At 36.3% G+C, this 16,314-nt stretch overlaps 1 protein-coding gene across 5 annotated transcripts in view; it reads left to right on the forward strand.

The window, feature by feature from the left end:
* Positions 1–16,314, forward strand: part of LOC132700655 (liprin-alpha-1) — a 148,171-nt gene that overhangs the window by 65,460 nt on the left and 66,397 nt on the right. Inside the window, exon 2 of one of the 5 annotated variants that reach the window (XM_060668126.1) lies at positions 4,746–4,779. The exons of the other annotated variants lie outside the window; for them this stretch is intronic. The gene's annotated coding sequence lies outside the window, so the exon portion shown is untranslated. The remainder of the gene's footprint in view (positions 1–4,745; positions 4,780–16,314) is intronic. 5 annotated transcript variants of the gene reach the window in all.

The raw sequence follows: 16,314 nt of genomic DNA on the forward strand, positions 1-16,314 counted from the left end.
TGCTGCCAAATTTTCGTTGCTCCTTTGCTAGGGTACATTAATTTTAATACCCTTTTACACTTTCGAAATAAAATGAGTATCCAGGTGAGGATTGGATACAGAGTGGCCAAAAAATACAGTTTTGAGGCATAACCGACCAAAGGGTTATTTTTTTCTTGCGTCAAGAATTACAGAGAGCGTCAATGTAGATTTTGCGTCGCTCGGATTATTCGAACTACTCCGTATGTATCCAATTATACGTCCCAGACACCTCTTCAGTAAGTCTATAAATAAAAACCGATTTTTTAAGGCCATCTTCTATATTATGCTTGATTGTAGCAATTTTTTTATCTTCTACAGATGATTTTGTCTCTTTGCCATCTGGCAAAACGGGAGATAATACCCGTTGCTATCCTGAATGACACCCGATTTATAAATAAATTAAATTAGCAACGTTAATTTCGGAACTTGCGTCCTCTCAAAAAAAAAATGACAGCGGGAGGGGGGTCGTCTCGTGATACATATATGATATACGACCTCCTAACAGTCGTCCGACCATGGGGATGTCATTACGTCCTTTTATATACCTTCATAGTAAAAGCGTAAAACTTTATATCGCCCGTAAAACTTGTCTTCTGATTTTAACCGTTTAATAAAGTATGTTTGCCTTAGGGGCGTAAAAGCTTTATAGGTCCGTGCTGTTAAATAAAAGAAAAATGGCCATGCCCGTGGTAGTAGGCCACGATCGGAACACGTTCGGACCAATCGTGTTCCTCCACAGAGATTCATCGACACGGCATCAATATTGTGACCGTGTACGGTCCTACGTGTCTCCAGCCGTCGCCCTTGGCGAATTACATAATCGCATAGTCGCCAAATGCATTTAGGGGTGGCAAATATTTCATTCCGGTTGAAATTGCTGGTCGGGCCTATCTGTACTGCTCGATGGGCTTAACAATCAGGGTTTTTATTAGGTTCAATTTTCGATGATCATAAAAAATCTGTGTATTATACAGGTCTACAGTGATTTTGATGATTGAAAGCTGTTTGCTTATTTGTATATTTTTGGTGGCCCTTTTTCCAAAAAACGTCATTATTTTATAGCTCTCTATGTCTTAAAAATGTTATTTTATTATAATATACATACCTATGACATGATTATGTTTGTGCCATGTTAGGCATGATTTTCAAATGAATTGATTTTTATGAAATTAGATGTGATTTTGCAACACTGGATAATATTAGATTTCTCTGCAAAGCAACATAGTCAGCGTCAATACAGCGTTGTAACCTGCTTATGCGAAGTTTGGTTGTATTGGTCGTGGTGCTACTGTGTTCGCGGCTGTTGTCTTCGTGGTTGCGTATTTCTAATGTTCTGGAACGTATAACAATGGAAAGAAGACATTGTGTGAACAATCCAAATAAATTTTGTTATATCTGTGATAGTTAGTTATGTCGTAGTAAAGCAAAGGCAAACTATAACTTTTTCTGTGGAAAATGTTTATTTTGGTGTAGAAATTGGCGACCAAGAAGTCCTGGGCTCCTCATATTGTTTGTTCCGTTTGCGTTGAAGCATTAAGAAACTAGCAAAAAGGTTAAGCTTTGGCATTCCTATGGTACGCCGAGCAGCCTAGCAATCACAGTGATGATTGTTATTTTTGTTCGTGTAAGGATTCAAAAAGAAACAAATTGTGTATCCCAATCTTGACTCTGCTACTGGAAGAGTTTCTCGTTCACCCGATGTACCGATACCTACCCCCCAAAAGAATTAGAGAACATCGTCAGAATCTAATTCCGAACCAGATGAATCAGATTTCACACCAGATTTCAAAGAGTCCGAAGTGTCTAACCAGACCGAATTAAATGATTTAATTCCTTCCAAAGGATGTATTCGAATTGTTAGCATCCAGACTTCGTGACAAGCATTTATTTAAAAAGAGTTATGTCAATATTTTACCCAGTTTCAAAATTAGAAAATGTACCGTATGTAAAAGAAGAATGGCGCCTGTTTATTGACTCACCTAAGCGTAATTCAAAAGGTGTTTTATTGCACAATGGTAACGAACTGGACTCGAGTCCCATTGCACATTTGGTACATTTAAAAGAATCGTATGAAAATTTAGGACTTTTGAAAAAACTACCCAGAACATCAGTGGATGCTTTGTGGCGACCTGATGTGCTTGCTCCTTGGACAAGAGGGGAGTTAGACAAAATTTCTATGCTTTATTTAGTCTTATAGATTTAGTTTTATAGTCGGGCAAATAGAATGGCGCTCTGGAACAAGCCTTACACCTGGTAGCAAAAATGTATTAAGATATAGCTTAGTTGACCCGAAAAAATTTTTACTGTCTCCTCTTCATATAAAATATCTTTAATATTATATTACATATATTTAATAATTGCAAAAAACCTCACGTGATACAGATAATTGCATGGAATTTTTTAAATCAGGGTACCAAAATTATATATAGTAAGTTTTCAAAATAAAAACATTTGTCAAAAAGTTTAATTTTGTAGACCTGTGTTATTTTTGGCTGCGCTTTCTTTTTTCTAAACACATAATACTTGAGAAATTTTGAATTGGCAACCAGAGATTAGTTACAGCCTATTTCAGAAAGTTGTAAAAGGACCTATACAGTGAGCTAGCGAATGCTTAATACACTTTATTGTTTGGCATTGATTTTATGTTCTATAGGATTTCGTTCGAAATGATTGGCGGTGTGTGCAATACAGTTACACTTTTTTTGCAACGATATCGTCCATGGCGTATTTCATAAAAGGGTGGTTGGGTAAAGTATGTTCAATATTTTTGGCGTTTTACCAGTCAATAATTTCTTGTTTTCTCCACGATGGAGTTGGAGTCTTTTGTATGATTTGTCTACCATAAAACTTTTCTAGTTATCAACCGCCAAGCTCCACTTAAATAGTTTTCTGAAACGAACAAAGCAGCCTACCTATTTTATTGTATAATTGGTAGTACAAAGTCGAAATGGTGAATATAGGCAAGTGATATCTTGTTCATCTTGACATGAAATCTGATAAAGGAATTGAGAAAAAGTGATAAATTAATATCAAGAAACCTTTTCGAATAAAACGCATTGCAATACTAAAATAAAACCTTTTGTCTGTTTAAATGAGGGGCAGATAAAAATTTGGGTTATGTTTTTAAAACCGCATCAGAAGGTGTAATCCCTTAAAAGCACTGCGAGCGCTTTTTTTAAAAAATCGGGGTAAAATCCGTTTGCGCGATGGCCTTTTTGACCAACGGGATTTAGCTTTTAATATCGGTTTTTCCGAAAGTTGTTCTAAATGGCAATAAATTAATCCGCTTGTTTTAATAGGCAAAACCATTTATGTAGATGATATTTACAAAAGCAAATGCAAAAAAAACGCTTCTATGAGCTATTGGGTATTGGGCAAAAAAATGGTTAAAAAGCTTTCTAAGGGAATAATAGTATGTTATGCAAAAGTTTATTTGACACGAGCGGAGTGAGTGTTTAATAAACGAGTGAGTTAAAAAGTTTACCGAACGTGTTGCATACTATACTTTTTCTACGATCGTTAGTTTTTGGGTCCATTTTCCCGAAACAACATGAATACATTCACTGACATGACTGTCAGAATTGACAAACGTAAAAAATTCAAAGCGTGGGAAATATCTCCGAAGTGGCTCGGATTCGTGGGAAACGAGCGACGCTTCCCGCACACTATATCGGTGTGTAATTAGGTATTTTACAGACGGAAGTAGAAAAATACTTTAACATCGTTGTTAACAGTTGTAATTTCTACATAGTTTTCTTTTATTAAAAAACAATGTCAGACGAGAAGCAAAATTTAAACATTAATAAAAATGTACCTGACTTCGCGTATTGCCTTTGACACACTCTGGTTGCCAAGACCGATCCTCAACATGTGTCTTTCATAATGTTAGCTGTGTCATATATTTTATAAATTATTTTTCTATTAGTCCCGTAGAAATTTTTTTTTGCCATGGAATAGGAAAATGGCACTTTGCGTGATACAGGGAGGAAAAAAATTCCTAGCAGACAGAGTATAAGGCAGAATTTTAGCCTCCTCGCATCGCTGTTAAGAATATCGATTTTGCTATCATAGCAACGCCAGGCACTTTGATCTATTCTTTCTTCAAATGACCCTGGGGTTATTTCAACAGTAACAGAAGATAAAAAAATTTCGGTTTCTTGAAACTGTTATAAAAGACAACATATCTCTAGAGTCCCTTGGATTCTGATGCCCATCCTTAAAAAGAACACCGATTTTTCGTTCCTTGGTGGATAAATCACTATTACAATCGCTAGATGCAGACTACATATTATTGGTTAAGGTTTCAAGAATAAAACACCCATTGAAAATCTATATTTTTTCGTCACATTTTTCGAATTTATGTTTTTTTTTTTGGACACTTTTGGTTAGTTCTCGCTCTCCCTTCGCTATTTTGATTAATTAATTTATAATGAACCTTTTTTACCGTACTTACCCGGCGTGTATGTACAACGCATATACAAACCATAAAGTATTAATTTATGTGTCGCGAATGTTTTGTGTGTTAAAAGCCCCGCCATATTCGCTGCAGTTATTAAATACATCGATGGTAGTTCGGCCGTTAGTATTCCATTAGTATGAGTTGCGTTTACGATGTTATTCGTGAACGAATTAAACGCATTCGTTCCACAAACCAACGAAGTTGTTCTCGCGCTTGCTCTTATTGTAAAACTCCTAACATTAAATTGTTATTTTATTTGTTTCAGGTACGGATTTTTCTGACGCAGACCGTCGTAGCTCGTAAGTAGTATAAAACGCCGTACTTTTATCGTTCGATTTTTAAAACTAAAACAAAAACGTAGTTTCCTATTATTCGAAAGAGAGCGCGGCCGTATGAAATAAATAATAGCTTTAAAAATGACGGCCATTTTCGCACAATGCAGAATAAATACGTATGCCGCTCTAAAGAAACGTATCACATAAACGTTCGCGCAATTTGCCAGCGAAAACAAAAGATGGGGGATGGATATGGTGAAATACGGGTCGTATTATAGGCGTCGGATTCACGGAAACTAGGCGTTCATTCTGCCATCTTCTTCTGGTGTATTTTTAGGAAAATCGAATTTATTTCGATTGGTATTGTTGACATTATCGATGGGTATTTGCGTTCCGCTAAGCCTGATGTAGATTGACGAGATCCGAAACGTTTCGAAGCCGCGAGATTGTAGATTTTATCTGTACCTTATCTTCCGTAGGCTTTGCTCTTTTTTTCTTAGCCGGTTGCATCGATCCGTGAAAAATGCCGGGTCGTTTATTCCCATTACTGTGTTGGTGATATGATTAAAAAATAACGATTTTAATAAAAAGGAAAAGTCTATATCAAATTGCACTCGAAATAAAATGTCGTCGCTTAAGACCCTTAATTTCCAATGACCTTGCGAGATGATTGTTCCCTAATGTTGGCTCCTTTTCATTTGATTTGTTTCACCTCAGAGGACGTGTCAGGTTTTATTTCTTGAAATTTTAGTTTTGAGTAAAACTCCACAAGAAAAGTCCAAACGACTGACGAGATTTCTCCACTCCATACGGAAAGGTGTGAACCTTTACTTTACTTTACTTTACTTTACTTTACATTGTCGTTTCTGACGCGATTGATTGAATATATTTTTAACTTATAGAAAAACGCATTTACTGATGTCGTATTTTCTATTTAAGTTCACACTGAATAACACGCTTACACATTTTGTAGTTTTACAAGAAAAATGAACAAAATAATTCTCGCAAAATTGGCACGTAGCGTATCCCACTACTGTCCTCTCACCATAGTTTAAAGTGACTAACTGATACGAATTAAGGAAAGACCCGGGCAAGTTGTAAGAATGAAATATAACCGATCAGGTTATATTTCATTCTTAAATATACAGTGGAAGCCTTAAAACTGTATGCCCTAAATTTTTTGCATAATTATCACAGACGTATTCCTTTTGTAGGGTCAAGCTTTGTAGAACCTCAATTAATTGGTTTTTGGTATAATCTTCGTGAAAATAAATGTCGTTATTATACATGCAGTTTTGGATTGTTGCTTTTGTGTCACAGGAGGATGGGGTTTTAGTCAACCGTATACTGTGATAACTTGCATTGTCCATTACAATTACGCTATTAGGAACTAGTTTGTTTTTAAACGAACTTTTAAATGAATCAGCGATGGTGTCTTCATGGTAATCCAGAGAAGAAAGTCCATTTGGAATCCAACCATCTTTAGAGCCAGCACGCAAAATAGTTATTCTTTTACCTCTTTTTGACGGCGCGTTTGCTTTATACTTATCAGTTGAGTCAACCCAACCCTTTTCCGGGGTATCATAAGTGTCGAACCAGGTTTCATCCAAGTAAATAATTGGCCTTCAGTAGTCGTGCATTTAAAAAACTTTGTAAAATTTCCGAAAAACTAAAAGATTGGAAAGATCATAGTAAATGCACAAAGCACTATTTTTTGTGGTTTCCCGTCTGGGTAGATGATCTGCGGCCGCTTGGTTTTAATCACAAACGCAGTTATAATTTGCATGTTTTTAGGAACAATGTTAGTCCCCGTGTTCTTTTCATGTTCGGCGAGCATGTTTCCCGATCCTTCTGTTTCGTCGTGACACCTGCTTCAGCTTTTCCATGCAAAAAAAAACGCGTAATTTTCTGTACATCGAAAACGATTCTCCATAAAACGACGCTCGTTTCGTTGCACGCCTGTAAAGCCATTCGGTTCGACAGTTTGTTTTCGTTCGTGGATACGCCACGTAGATACAATAACAATTAGAGGAAAGGATAAAGTAAACAAGATTAACCTGCTTTCTTTGTTTCGTTAATTTTAGGAATCGATATTTATTATAACGACGAGCGTTGAATCTCGTTCCCAACGGCAACTTGTAATATCTATTAATTTTTAAACAGTTTTCCCTTATGGGAAAACAATAATAAATTTAATGTTCGCAGGGGGATTCAGATATTCAAACTTCCCATGGGTTTTGAAAACAAAATTAATATTATCACTATATATGTATGTATATTATATTACATTTATGTAAGCAGCTGACACTTGTTTGTTATAAAAATCAAAGTTGTCACGAAAATGGCATTGCAATTACAATTTTTTTTGGAGAAAAAGTTTATCACCGAATCGCCTATCTAGTGTGGTAAATTATCTATCGTACTATATTTGCTTATCTGAATGTAACATTTAATCGAAAAATCTTATGTTGGTTTTCATGATTTTGTCGGAAAACAGAAAATGCTTATTATAAGCAAAGCCAAATTATTCTGTCACTATTTGTAACGAGTAACAATTAACACTATCAATCAATCAATAATTCATGATTTGAATTAAATTACGGATAACGTTCTGGTCGATGTTGTCCCATTCCTGCATTAGCAACTTTGTCAGCTCTTGGGTACTTCTTGCTTCGAATACGTGGTCCCATCTCATCCCACACGTGTTGCATTCTACTCATGTCTGAACTGAGTGCTGGCCAATCAAATCGCCTCATTCCCACCTCATCCAGATATTGACTGACAATTCTAGCGTAAAAATGCCACCTTCGTCCATAGTTAACTGATTCCCTCACAAAACTTTCCCGAACCACCACCATGTGTAAGTGTTTCTTCAATACAACATGCCAAAGGTTGTTTTCTCCCGGTCTCCTCCTTAGTCTCCGAACGGGATTTATCGGAAAACAGTACCTTGCCCCATTCATAATCATTCCAGTTTAAGTGATTTCGGGTAAAAGCTTATCTTGCTATTCCATGCCGTCGGTGCAATGGCGGCTCTTTAGTCATACTTCAACAAGACAATCCATTAGCACGAAGCGTTTTTCTAACAGTCCTTTCGCTAACATTAACATTTCTAACCTCTTGAAGTTGATTTCGAAGCCTAAGAGCAAAAGTTGTCCCATTCCGCAAACTTGTGGAAACGAAAAATCGATCATCCCTTTGGTTGGTGATTATTCTTCGACCCGATCCTGCTCTTCTAGTGATCAAGCCAGTCTCCTCGAAGCGTTGTACAGCACATAGCCTCCTACCAACAATTCTTGCAGTTTCCCGTTTTCCTCGACCATCTTGTGTTAACAACAAACAATAGGATCTAAAGACATCATGACCTTACATCTAAAATTCACCAAAGTCTTAAGTTTTTTTGAACACTAAACTGAAAAGCACCTAACGCACGAATGTTGTTTCATAAAAAGTCGAAATTACGCCGAAAATAACTCACCGGTAACAAACATCTCCATCCGCATTGAAATTTCTTGTGTGACCTAAATTTTTTGCTCGCCAGTTACGGTTAAGCTAAAAAAATAGCCATTGGCTGTCCGTACAATGGAAACAAAACAGAAATTCGATTGAAAACTTATTGATTTTGCGATTGGTTATTTGATTGGATTGCAAGTAGCCGAACATTACTGTAAATAACGGTTAACTGTTACATAAAGTATTTAATTTTCTTTAACCGTAACCATAGTTTCATGTGATATAGTCTTTACGAAACTTCTTGGATACTAAATTACGCAATGCATTACATCGTTTGTGAATATCAGTAAAAAATTACATTTTTTGAACTGTATGTTATCTAAGATATAGCCAATTTTTTTTGAGAAGCTGTAGGAGATATATGTACGTAAAAGTTAGCAAAAGTAACTATAATAAAATGTAGTGTTCCAACGGTGAGTTTTCTGAAATATTTCGAAGATACGATCGCAAACCAAATTTGCAAAAGTTCTCAATGCGAACGCGAATCGCCCCGTATAAGAAACGTAGTATTGAAGTAAAAATTCGTGCTGCGGTAAAATTAACGAAGTCTCAGCGTATTTCCGAATATTTGGCGAGATTTAATTTCATTTCGTATCATACCCGCCTTTTCGCGGGAACTAGAGAAGTCTCCAGATTCGGATACAAATTTAATAATTAGATTCGGGAAAGACGGCGACGTCGCCGTCCGAACGCGAGGTATCTATCCACTTCGAAGCGTGAGACGGATTAAATTTGAAATCTTTTCCCTACCTTATACCGATATGATATAATAAATTTATGACTTTATTTTATTCGAAATTTAGTAGTTTATAATATTCTAAAAGCGCAAAAATTCAAGGGTTTCAGAATCAAACTTAAATTGCAAATTGTAAATTTTGCGACAGTTATCGTTTCTCTTTTTCTTAAATTTCAGAATAGTAAAAAAGGAAGTATCGAAAGATCCTTAATTAATATTATAAATTATTTAATTAACGCTAGATATTAATTTAATTAATTAATCAATCATTAATCAGTAATCATTTGATGATTTTCGACTATCGACGACCTAAGCTCCCTGAATACCCAAAACGTTTTTGTCTCAAAGATTTTTTCAGAAAAATAAAAATGTGGAGGGGTTTATATATTTCTATCTCGAAATAGTATATTACGCAACAAGTGCGGTAAACGGTATTTGACTCACTCGCTCCGCTCGTGTCAAATCCAGGACTGACCGTTACTTTGGGGTACATTTTTGCAAAACAACACGAATACATTCACTGACATGACCGTCAGAATTGACAAACTTTTGACGTTTGACTGTGAGAATTGACAAACGTCAAAATTCAAAGCATGGGAAATATCTCCGAAAACATCCGATTGCTTCCAAACCCGTGCGTTAATATCCCGGAAATGTCCGAAGTGGCTCTGATCCGCGTTAAACTAAATTGACTTGGTAAAGTAACGCTTCCTGCACTCTAGATTGGTGTGCAGTTAGGGATTTTACAGACTGGAATAGAAAAAATATGTAGAGAATGTGTTTCAATACTTAAAAATAGCAATTCGAAATTTTTTTTTCTAATAAAACGCTTTAAAATGGCATTACATTACATTTTTTCATGAAATCTTTTAAAGGCTTATTGACAAACAAATATTTAATAATAAAACCATGTAATATTCGTCAAAATAATGTAGATTAATACTCTAGAAAATTTACGATATTAATTGTAATTGTAATCTTGCATATAAATAGAGTGTTTATTATATAGGCAATCCAAGTATAAAATAATAATAAAAAAGTGAAATTAAAGTTACGTAAATTACCTAAGTCTTTTAAATTTATGGAAACCAATATTTGCGATCCAAGTTGTTGGACCGGTTAGGATTGTTTCATTGAAGCCAACTCGGAACTCATTCATTGCCAATATCAAATACTACTAGAACTAGTACTACAAACTGTGAGCTGCATGGGGTTAAATTAAAATCACGTCATTTACTGAACTAATAGTCGATTTAATTTACAACAAATACTACAGTGAAAACAATAGCACGGATGGATTTTCAAAAGATATAGTATAACGTGTCCTTTTAAAACTAATAAAACCTTTTACAGTTTTTTTTAAATGACTACATTGTCCATAAAATATTAGGCGTAACGCTAAAAAATTCGAATATGTCAGTTGAGCTTTTTCAGAAATTCGCAAAGTATATTTGAAAATGCTCATTAAAATTGTTTGTCAACCGAACAACCGTTATTTTGTTTCGTTCGACGTTGTTTTTTTTACATGGCGGTAATCTGGAAAACTAACTTTTCTTATCTCAGCACCGCCGACGCTGGCACGACAGCGAAAATCGTATTTGCGGTTAAGATTTTATTCAATTAAGAAGCAGACCGCTCCGCCGGGAATGTTAGACGTTAAAGCTTTGAATTTTTCATGCTTTAATCATTCGCGAAGTTATTTTCTTTTCCTGGGGAATCGGAAAATGCTATATTCCTGAGGAGACATCGAGTTGGTTCCCAGCAATTTAGCCGTTTTGTGTTGCGACAACGGTCGTTAAACGACCACGCTGGGAAAGGTAGTATCCTCAATGCATTTGGTCATAGCATGGATCAAAGTTACAACGATTTCGGTTATAGCCGGAGTTTCTGTACTAGTTTCCTCATGTTAGATTACTAGATATTTATTATTAGATATTTAGAACTTAGGTGTTGAAGTGTTAAATGTTTTATTAGGTAGTACCTTTGACAATTTTGAATACCTATGCTGGAATAATAGATTTTTGAACCAAAATTTCACGAACTAAATGTAATACTGTTTACAAATCTTCTGGATTCCTCCTGCGTCGGTTTTTGTTGACTCGAACTAGCTAACGTTTCGCCATTCATCATTTTGGCTTCTTCAGAGCTTAACTGAAACTGGTTCGTATTCTATTCTATTCGTATTCGCATTCTATTTGGTACCTACTTGTACTTTGAAGGGGCATAAACATTGTATTGCTGACTGACTCGCCTATAGCAACCAAACAATCTTAACCGATCGCCACTCAGGCATCCGAAACAATGTTCTAGCCCCAACTTTGTCTCCTCCCCTATCAAACAATATATAAGTATGTACGGAGCAGAATGCGAGCCAATTTCAGCTAAGCTCTGAAGAAGCCAACAGGATGATTAGCGAAACGCCACGAAGTTCGATTTATCTGGAAGATCTGGAATAAAAGCTTAAGAAACTTTTAAGGATTTTTTTTTTATATCATGGATGCAAAAAAGGTTAGCTAGTGTACGTAGTTGAGACGAGTTTCCCAATTACTAATAGTTCCCAGATTTGAAAAACCCCTTACGGAGTGCTCGATTTGAAGGTTTAGATGGCGTAAAACGTGTTACAAATAGGTCGATTAAGGAAACACTGAAAAGGGTCTCTGTCGATGGTTTTCAAGAATTACTGTTGGATAAATGCTGTTCCGTGAAATGCAGATTATGTTGAAAATTAAAGAAATAACAAAAATTATAGCCAAATTCTCAGAACTTTCGAAACGTAGGCATTTACAATTTTCGTTCGTTAGTCATAAATGTGCGAACAAGAAAGTGCCGACTTATGCGGTGTAGAAAAAAATTCCTTGTAGTCGCACAATCGCTTTTGTGTCGAGGTTCACCGGGTAAGTGTGGATTTTCTTTGGCCGGCGCGATAAGAAAATGTTTTTGAAGTTTCGTCTCGGTTTGAAAAAAAAAACTTCGCGCTCAAAAATGTGACTTAACAAAATTTAAGAACGTCCTCTCGACCGATCCCCGCCATTCTTTTACGTCCTTGTAAAACGCTTGATCGGCACAAAGGAAAACTGGCACCCGTGTTTATCTGTATCTTTGCTAAATTGAAGGTCTCCTTAGATTTCACCTACGTCGCCCTTGAAACGAAAATTTATCGGATTTTTAAGGCGAAGATTTAAAAAATCTCAAAATATGTAAAAGAGAAAATTGGAAAAGTGTTTCCTTTTTATTCTATGGAAGTCTAAATCCTCTCTTATTGAAGATCAGATTCAGATTCAGACCGTTATTGGGACTCCTTCTGTTGTGACTTCCGTTATAAATTATGCTTAGGTGACACCATTCGATCGTTTCGCTAACATACGCCATTAAAATCCTCCCTGAACGAAACAATGTGAAGCCTTGTCTCTCCCGAACGTACTTCTGAAATGGCAATCGGAGCATACTCTCTGTTATAAAAATCTTTGTGTGGAAGACTAACAAATTGTAAAGAGAAACTACTATTAATTAGCGAAGGAATTGTTTGGACGTATTGGCTGTTATAGTGGTTGACCCATGCCCCAACAGTAGCTCATATAGAACCAAAACAAAATTTGTCAAAGAAAGTTCTACAGGCTACTCTAATACTATTTAAAAGTGTTTTGGATTCCTGCTAACTCAGTTGTTGATAAATTGAACTATCTGACTTTTTGCAAATCATCCCGTTCAAAGCTTAACGCAAGTTTCAGTTAAGCAGGATGAATTCAGAACGTTGAAATAAATTCAGCTGTAATGTCTTTTACTTTTACCCCAGACGAGTGAGTTGTTCCACATTTTCGTGTTAACACCTTATGCGTTATATTAACACACTTTATTTTTCAACTCTCGAGCATACATAACTTCCCTCTTACGACGCGGCCAAGTGAAGTTATGAATTATGACGCCTATTATTCTATTAAATACTGACAACGAGAGATTTATTAGTACCGCGCGAGGCATAAATCACTTCGAGTTTATGTTGGCGTAATCGTATAGCGGGCCAGCAAGTACGTACAGAATCCATTTTCACCGTTCCAGCGCCCTTGCTGGTTGAGAAGACCATTTATTTGAATTTCGCGAACCTCCCCCACCCCATCATTTGTTCGTCCGCCGAAGAACGTGTGATGAAACATGGCGGCGCATCTGCTCGGTAAACGGAATTATTTACAATCGTAGTAGTCAATTCCTAACGTCCACCTATAGTCTGATTCGTTTGTCGGTACTTACATAATAAATATATGTTAGAGACCCAGAAGATGCAGGCGAAGCCGTTAATGGTACGGCTTTAAAGATAGTTAGAGTAAGTATATAAACTAACATATTTAGGAAGCACCAAATGAACACTGGCACCAGTCCGTTTAAATCAGAATTCGAATGGAGAGGGCAAGGGCATCATCCATCGGGATGAGAAAAGTCACGTGCAGTCACGATCTAGCATTGTCTAGCTGTGTCTTTCCTGTCCTTCTCTATGGTATGGAGATTTACACACTAACAGAAGCCTCGATTAAAAGGATACAATCACGTGAAACGTGGGTTTATATCTGCTGAATATCAGCAGGGTGGAAAGGGCAAGAAACACTAATCTACTCCTTTAATTCGAAAATAGTCAAGACAAGCAAAGGGAAACGAAATACTTTGCCCACATAATCTCCTTCATTTGATTATAAGAACTTGTGTTGAATTATTCCCTTCAACAATCAATAGTACAATTATAATAAACGAAAGGTATCGAATTCTAGATATAGATTTGATGCTTATTGACTTATTGACTCTCGAGTTTATCTGGTACGAGCGGAGCGCAGCGCTTAATTAACGAGTGCTTAACAAACAAGTGAGATAACGAGTTTTTCTACTCCCGTCTGTAAAATACCTAATTACACACCGATCTAGCGTGCGGGAAGCGTCACTTTACCACGTCAATTTCGTTTCACACGGATTAGAGCCACTTCGGACATTTCCGGGATTTTACTGCACGGGTTTGGCAGCAATCGGATGTTTTTAGATGTATTTCCCACGCCTTGAATTTGGACGTTTGTCAATTCTGTCAGCGAATGTATTCGTGTTATTTTGCGAAAATGTACCCAAAAACTAACAGTCGTCGAAAAAGTATAGTATGCAACACATTCGGTAAACTTTTTAAGTCACTCGTGAGTCAAATACTGTTTACCGCACTTGTTGCATAATATACTATTACCAAACGTGTTACATACTGTACTTTTTCTACGACCGTCACGAAAAAATCATATCTGATCTGCTATTGTTGTCTCTTTTTAACTGTGTACAGATGTATTATTGGATGTCTCATATATACAACGGAGTAGTTTATTTATAGAAAAAGACTGTAATTGGAAGAAAAATCATCCAAGGATAGAGCTTTTACGAGGATAAAATTTTTAAGATATGATAAGCAAGAAAAAGCAGATCCTAACCTTCAACTTTCTTTTGTTTGTGCTGATATTAATATAAAAACAAAAACTGTAAAAACCACTAAAGTTCGTGAAAACGGTTTGTAACATTTCTGCGGGAAACTTAAATTAAAAATGTTACTTTACTTACCGACTAGCCCACTAGATTTTAATTGCAGCTTATAGCACATAGTATTTAAATTGTCTGATATATTGGTTAACATTTTCCTGTGCATTAGTTTTTGGGTATATTTTTGCAAAACTACACGAATTCACTGACATGACCGTCAGAATTGACAAACGTCAAAATTCAATTCGTGGGAAATATGTCCGAAAACATCCGATTGCTCTCAAGCCTGTGCTGTGGGAAACGAAACCGACGTGGTGTAGCGAGTATCGAATGTCAACTGTTAAAAGCCTACGATTTGGAGTGCCGGTAGGTTCAGTTTTGTGACCATGACTGTTCTTCATACAGTTGTTTTATTTATCCATTTAATTCCAGCGGCGTAAGCTTTTGGAAAAACACTGCACTAGAATATGTATCATATAAATGATTCCAATATCGCGCCTTAAAACTGAACTTTGATAAGAAAAAACTTTGGCGATTTCGAGTAATAACCCTATTGCGAATGCCAGTTCAGTTAAACTAATTGAGCATTCTCATTTAAATTATGCAGTAGCATAGTAGACTATTGCTAGAATTGGCTACTCTGATCGTTATCAATATCCAGTGTTTGTTTGTCTTAATAACTGCTTCATGTTTACAAACATCGTGCCTATATTCCTAAAAATTCCGATTTTTACTTTGTAATGTGCACTGTTTCTACTCTTTTTGTTGGATTTCATGTTTCTTTGTTTTTTATAATACTTGTTAATTTTTGATTGGTATAAGTACCGTTTCGTAAGATGTAGTTAATAAAGATCATCACATATCATATCAAAAATTTGATCGCGAAGAGGATAGCCAACGATCTATAACGGTCATGGTATTCCAAGAAGAACAAGAAGAAGAGAGCATATATGAAAATCAATATCACAGTTTTCTGTGTGCGAAAGTCTAAAGGAGTAAGAGGGATTAATTAGAGTTGGAATGGACAGCGGACACCACCGATTTGGTTTGTATTGGAAACATTACGTAATTGAGGGGAACCCCTTTTGTAATGTGGCTTGATCGACGCTCTAAATTGCGTAACTGATTGCTTTTTAAAGCATTTTCCGTGACCGAATCTGAAGCACCGCAACATCCGTCTCTATCCGTTCCATTTGCGATCGGTTCGCAATGCATCGTAACAACTGTCGAAACGCCGAAAATTCGACAAAGACTAACGACCAACTTAAGTTATTGCTTTGATTTGCGGTCCCGAATTTGTGTGATTTGTTTTCCCATTGTTCCGGCCTTTCGTCCGCAATATTATCATCGGTCGCAATAAATGTATAAAAATTCCGGGAAGGCTAATAATACCGGGGGATTTATTTGTCCCCGCGGGGACGTACCGTTGATAATTTCGAAAAATGGGCGCGCAATGTTGCCGGTTTTGCCGGCTAACGTAGTTGAAGGCTGTCTAGTTGAAAAACATCACACGTCACACTCGAGCCTGTTCGCGTTATATAGGTGAGATTAATTTCTTTTGTTTAGTGATTGTAAAAAAAACATCTGATTTCTTTTTTCAAAAATAAATTTAAACTCTGCTGCCCTGTGGCGGGGCATGTCCAATTTTGTGACAATATGTAGTCAGTGGTCGCACTTCCGGTTTGAGAGGAAACGACAGTAACTTTTGAATTTGAAATAGCACAACCTATTTTTTTTTGCATTTTTGGATTCAGGAGATCATTCTACGTAGGATGGGACGGTTTTTATCTTCTTTTTTTTGGTTTTTTGAATTTTTA

This window comes from Cylas formicarius, unplaced genomic scaffold (assembly GCF_029955315.1).
Source record: "Cylas formicarius isolate icCylForm1 unplaced genomic scaffold, icCylForm1.1 PGA_scaffold_4__25_contigs__length_36172078, whole genome shotgun sequence".
NCBI lineage: Eukaryota > Metazoa > Arthropoda > Insecta > Coleoptera > Brentidae > Cylas > Cylas formicarius.